We start from the raw sequence: 6,437 nt of genomic DNA on the forward strand, positions 1-6,437 counted from the left end.
GAGAAAGCCCTCGCACAGAAACGAAAACCCAACACAGCAAAAATAAGTAAATTAATAAACTCCTACCCCCAACATCTTCTTTAAAAAAAAAAAAAAAACAACTTCTGTTCTTCAAAGGATACCATTAAGAAGGTGAAAAAACTACCACAGAATGGGAGAAAATATTTACAAATCAGATATCTGATAAGAGATTTGTATCCAGAATATTCGAGGAACTCTTATAACTCAACAATAAAAGAAAGAACCCAATTTTAAAAATAGACAAGGGATTTAAATAGACTTCTTCTCCAAAGAAGATATGAAAAGGTGCTCAACCTTACTTATTATTAGGGAAATGCAAATCAAAACCACACTGAGCTACAAAGTCACTCTCAGTAGGTTGGCTATAATCAAAAGACAGACAACAACTAGCGTTGGAGAGGATGTGGAGCAATTAGAACTCTCATTCATTGTGGTGGGAGTGTAAAATGGTGCACCTGCTTTGAAAGATAGTTTGGAAGTTCCTCAAAAGATTAAACATAGAGTTACCTTATAAGCCAAAAATTCCATTCCTAGGAGAAATGAAAATGTATGCCCACACAAAACACCTATACATGGATGTTCAAAGCAGCATTGTTAATAATAGCCAAAAAATACAAACAACCCAAATGTCCACAACAGATGACTAGAGAAACAAAATGTGGTATATGCATACTGTGGAATATTATCCAATGAAATGAGGTTCTGATACATGCTATCCAATGAAATGAGGTTCTGATACATGTTTAGATACATCATGCTAAGCGAAAGAAGCCAGTCACAAAGGACCACATATTGTGTGATTCCATTTATATGAAATGTCCAGAATAGGCAAATCAATAGGGACAGAAAGTAGATTAGTGGTTGCCAGAGCTGGGAGGTAGGAGGGTGGGGGAATGGATGCGGAGCATTTTTTGGAGACAAAAATAATCTAAAATTAGATGGTGGTAACGATTGTACAACTCTGTGCAGGTACTAAAACCACTGAATCCATAGGCTTTAAAGGGGTGAATTATGTGGTATGTCAATTATATTTCAACAAAGCAGTTAAACAGAAAAAAGAATGACACCTTTATTTTGACCCAAAGCTGTTTTAAAAATGGTTGAAGGAGGGCTTCCCTGGTGGTGCAGTGGTTGAGAATCTGCCTGCCAATGCAGGGGACACGGGTTCGAGCCCTGGTCTGGGAAGATCCCACATGCCACGGAGCAACTGGGCCCATGAGCCACAACTACTGAGCCTGCGCGTCCGGACCCTGTGCACCGCAACGGGAGAGACCACCACAGTGAGAGGCCCGCGTACCGAAAAAAAAAAAAAAAAGCACTTAAGCAAGCTCTGGAGCAGACAGACCTGGGTCACAGTCCTTGCTCCAGGCTGCTGATAACTATTTATGCAACTTTGGGCAAGTCACCTGGACCTCTCTGTGCCTTAGTTTCTTCTTCTGCACAAAGGACATTATGATTTCTCCATACTGGGTTGTTTTGAGCATTAACATAGAAGAGTTTCTGTAAGTGCAGAACAGAGCGCATGGAGTATGGCAATCTCAATAAATGTAAGTTAGGGACAGGAGTCGTAATAGTAGTGGTATTAGTACTAGTAGTGGTAGTACTAAGGGATCCACAATGCCAAAAAGTGTTAAGAACCACCACCCTCAGTGGCAAGGCCCTCTGTCTGCCAGTTGGTCATTCATTGTAAGTGAGGAGGGCAAGGAGGGTACCTCCCTGACTCACAGGGCTTTTGCAGATTATGTTGAGAAAAGCATTCTTTTGGTGTCCTGGACATTTTGAATTCCTAATACTGGTTATTTTTTTTTCTGTGAGCTTTGTGGAATCCAAAGGGAGGCCAGGCAATGGTATTTTTTTCACTTTTGCTGCTATGTACAATTAATTTGCTCCTTTTCTTTCTTTTTAAAATTCACATCCAAATAAATGGTTGAATTTTGAATTTTTTCAACTAAATAAAATTACCTTGTTGGGTTCAAGACTACACTTCAAGAGATACAGAGTAATGAACCTTAATGAAATACAGGTGTATTTACGACTATCCGCTCTGTCTCAGTGGGAGCACCATACATTCTACCATTTAACTGAGCTTCTGCACAACTAGGGAAAAATTGGGCTGGATTTTTGCTCTTTTTATTCTGAGACTTGCTGTCCAGATCAACCTGAAAAATTGAGATTAGTTGTTTTAATGACTAGCATATTGTGTCTATAAATAAGTGGTCACATATTGTGTATTGTCACAAGCATCAGAAGGTAGCAATTTCTGATTTCTTCAATAATTTTCCTGATACCAATTGTCTGGCAGAGGCAACACAGGGTGTTCCTCATTCTGTTTGTTTTTGGATGCTGGGGAGCGGGGGGTTCTGCATTTCCCAGCTTTCCTTATAGTTATGCTGTGGGATCTATTACTGGCTTCTCTGCAGTGAAATGCAGGGGGAGCTGTGGAAACAGCCTTCAGTCTGACTCTTTAAAACACCCTGTAGGGGCTTCCCTGGTGGCGCAATGGTTGAGAGTCCGCCTGCCGATGCAGGGGACACGGGTTCGTGCCCCGGTTCGGGAGGATCCCACATGCTGTGGAGCGGCTGGGCCCGTGAGCCATGGCCGCTGAGCCTGGCGTCCGGAGCCTGTGCTCCGCAAGGGGAGGGGCCACAGCAGTGAGAGGCCCACATACAGCCAAAAAAAAAAAAAAAAAAAAAAAAAAAACACCCTGTAATGATCCTCCAGCTCTCTCTTCCCTTGGATGCCATGTGTTCTAGATGAAGGAACCAAGATCCCTGGGTCCCCCTTTGGAGAAGAGCTGCTAAGGGAGTAGCCCAAGACACTGGACCGTGACATGAGTGATACGTAAAATTTTATTGTGTTGAGCCTACCTCGACTTATCTAAAACAAACCTGCATTTTAACACAGAAACTCCCGAATTCTCCCATTAGACGGTTGGTGTCATATCACAGTAACTGTGAATAATTTTGGTTTATATATTCTGCTTTAGTAATGTAGCTAGGATCAGATGTTCACGCAGTCTGCATCCTTACATGTTATGTGTAGCATCACTTGGATATTTGCCTTTACATTCTTTTCACTCCAAAACAAAAGAGGGGCTCCTGTTTACCCATGCCAGGGCTGTAACATCTTTCACCAGGCTCACTGTTCTCCCTACGGCTTCTCTCTAACCTGTGTGCCTTAGTTCTTCACTTGTAGCCAAATTTGACAGTTCAAAGGAGATGAATGCATGAAGAATGGTGTAAACTATGAGATATCTTCCACTGAATGCATTATGATAGTCTTTCCCCCTTTTTGGAAAAAATTTGTTTTGGTAACCAAATTACTAATTCATTAGGGTAACTCATTAAGTGAAAGATTACTGTACTATTTCTTTGGCTAAGAATCCAGAAGTTCTTAGTACCTTACAAGCTATCACATTTATATTACAAAATCTTTTTTCCTCTAATTTATAAGCACCTTAAGGTCAAGGGAAGGTCCAGGTTGTTTTGTTTTTGTTTTTTTGTATTTTGAATTTTTTTGTAATCTCGAGTGCTGAGAGCTGGATTAATCTTATTCTTCAATTCATAGCAAATTATTGTCAGTCCATATAAGGTCCCTTTCTAGTTTTATATAATTTTATTTTTACCCATTCATCTCTACTCTCCCCCAGATAGTCATCCACCAATGCACCTGATATATGTTTTTAAATATGCATGTATCCTTATGAAGTATGTGTTGTGTTGTGTTGTGTGTGTGTGTGTGTGTGTGTGTGTGTGTGTGTAAAATCTTTGTTTCTTCTCCATGGGTATTAAATGACATTGTACAAAGTCTGATACAAAAGTCTAGGCTAGTTTCTAGAATGTCAGATAGGCCACTTTCTCCACAGGCTCTCAGATAATGTGCTGATAATTAGACTGTGCAACTTTATTACATTTATATGCTTTTCAATGCCCTTTGAAATGTGATTAGTTCTTTTAAGGATCAGGGACCCATATGACACTTAGCTTATAAATAATTAAATCCAATTAATATTCCAGACTGAACCAAACCTAATTTATTTCAAGTTCTGGTTCTTAGCAGAGGAGGCCTTGGTTCACTACTTTTGAAATAATTTCATCTTCCCTTCAATTCATATGAGTAGAAATATACAGGTGACAAGAAAGGGGAAGTTATGCATGTAGAGTTTATATTAAAATATGGTATTTTCTAATATGTCTTAAAATAATGGTACATTTCCTTGGATTAAAAAAAAGTGTGGTATTTTGGCCAAAATAAATAAATAAATAAAGCAACACACAGTATAAGACCGAATCGTCTCTGTGTGAGGTTCTATATTAAAAATCAGATGACTAAGATGAAAAGTTCCAAGAAGTTTATTATCCTTTAATCCTGAATTTAATTTCCCAAATTAAATTCATTTTATGTTGCAGTTCTGAGGTATCAAAAGCTTTTCTTTTCTTGATATTATATATTATCATAATAACTCAGTACACCATAGGAATTGGAATAAAACTCCAGCTTTCGTTTCTTAGGAATATACTGATAGTCACTGAAATTCATTTCTTTGTCTCTAAGCTTATTTTATTTTAAAGAGTATATATTTTATCATTAAAAAGAATATTGACAACTGACTTTTTTTGGAAACAAAATGGTATTTTATTAATTTGAAGAAACTTCAAATTCCAGAACAGTAGAGAGAATAATATAATAAACTTCAAGCCTCTAAATTTCTTTTTTGAAAAATAATTTATTTCATATATATATATATATAAAGGCATTAAAAGAATATGAAGAGCATCACTGTGTCCATTCCTTGGTTACATCTTACAAACACAGTTGAAGGCAACTTCCTGACCCCATTCCCCTCCATTCTTCCACTGCCAAAACACCATCATCCTGAATTTCATGCTTATCATTCCCAGGTAAGTCTTTATGCTTTTACAAATCATATATGCATCTAAAACAGAAGTATTATTTTACAGATTTTAAACTTTATATAATTGATATCATACTCTTAGTATCCTTTCGTAACTTTTTAATTTTTTGGAGATTTTTTTCTTGTTAATGTGTGCAGTTCTAATTCATTCAAATACCACTGCCATCTGTTTTATTACACACACGACTGAAGTTTATTTTTGCTATGACGAACAACGCTGAGACGGATATTCTTGAGCATGTCCTCTTGCGTACATGTGAGGGAATTTCTTGAGAATTGATGCTTGGGAGTGAGGGGATTATAGCTTCCGGTGCCCCTCCCTGGCAGGCCTGCCTGGACTTCCTTGCTCATCCTGTTACCAGTGCAGCTTCCTCTTCTGTCTCTTGCAGCCACCTGGGCAAGTACCCTGATGAAGGCAGCATTGTGTTGGTGGCTGAGAATATGGAAGGTGACACTGCCTCTGGTTCCCCTTGGCTGCAACAGTTACTCTGACTGACCGATCTCTAGCCCTGGCACCCAGACTCTCACTGTAGCCTCTAGAAGACCAGTTGGTAACCCTTCTGTGTGAGCCCCCTGGATCACTGCCTATCAGCAGCCTCTCGGCATTGCACCCATCTTGGCTCTGACCTTTATATACTCATTGTCTCACTCCCTCTGGGTGTACCCTAACACCACCTCCATTCACTCCTTTCCCCTGTCACTGTCTTCTCTCTGCCACCACTCTGCCATTGCTCTCCTGTCCTCACTTACCTTTTTTCCACTCCTACCAATGGTCTTATTTCCTCTGTCTCAAAACCCTCCTTGCCACTGGGTTTATCATTTTCTTATCCCATCACCAGCTTTCTCATCTTTACCACCAGAGTCCTTTCTACTCCCCCCAACTTTTTCTTTCTCTCCCACTCAATATAGGCCTTCTCTCTGTCACCAGGAACCTTTTTGCCGCCAGTTCCAATCAACTTTTTTTCTTTCCTTTCTTTCACCCTTCACCACTGGCACATCTCTGCCACTAAATTACTTAATTCCTTTGGATCCTACATTCTTTTTTCTTTTTTATATTGGAGTATAGTTGATTAACAATGTTGTGTTAGTTTCAGGTGTACAGAAAAGTGATTCAGTTATACATATACATGTATCTATTCTTTTTTCAAATTCTTTTCTCATTTAAGTTATTACAGAATATTAAGCAGAGTTCCCTGTGCTATAGAGTAGGTCCTTGTTGGTTATCTATTTTAAATATAGAACTGTGTACATGTCAATCCCAAACTCCCAATCTATCCCTCCCCACAACCCTTCCCCTCTGGTAACCGTAAGTTCATTCTCTAAGTCTGTTTCTGTTTTGTAAATAAGTTTATTTGTATCATTTTTTTAGAGTCCACATATAAGTGATATCATATGATATTTGTCTTTCTCTGTCTGACGTACTTCACTTAGTACGATAATCTCCAGGTCCATCCATGTTGCTGCAAATGGCATTATTTCATTCTTTTTAATGGCTGAGTAA

Source organism: Mesoplodon bidens (assembly GCF_964165515.1).
Source record: "Mesoplodon bidens genome assembly, chromosome: 5".
Classification (NCBI taxonomy): domain Eukaryota; kingdom Metazoa; phylum Chordata; class Mammalia; order Artiodactyla; family Ziphiidae; genus Mesoplodon; species Mesoplodon bidens.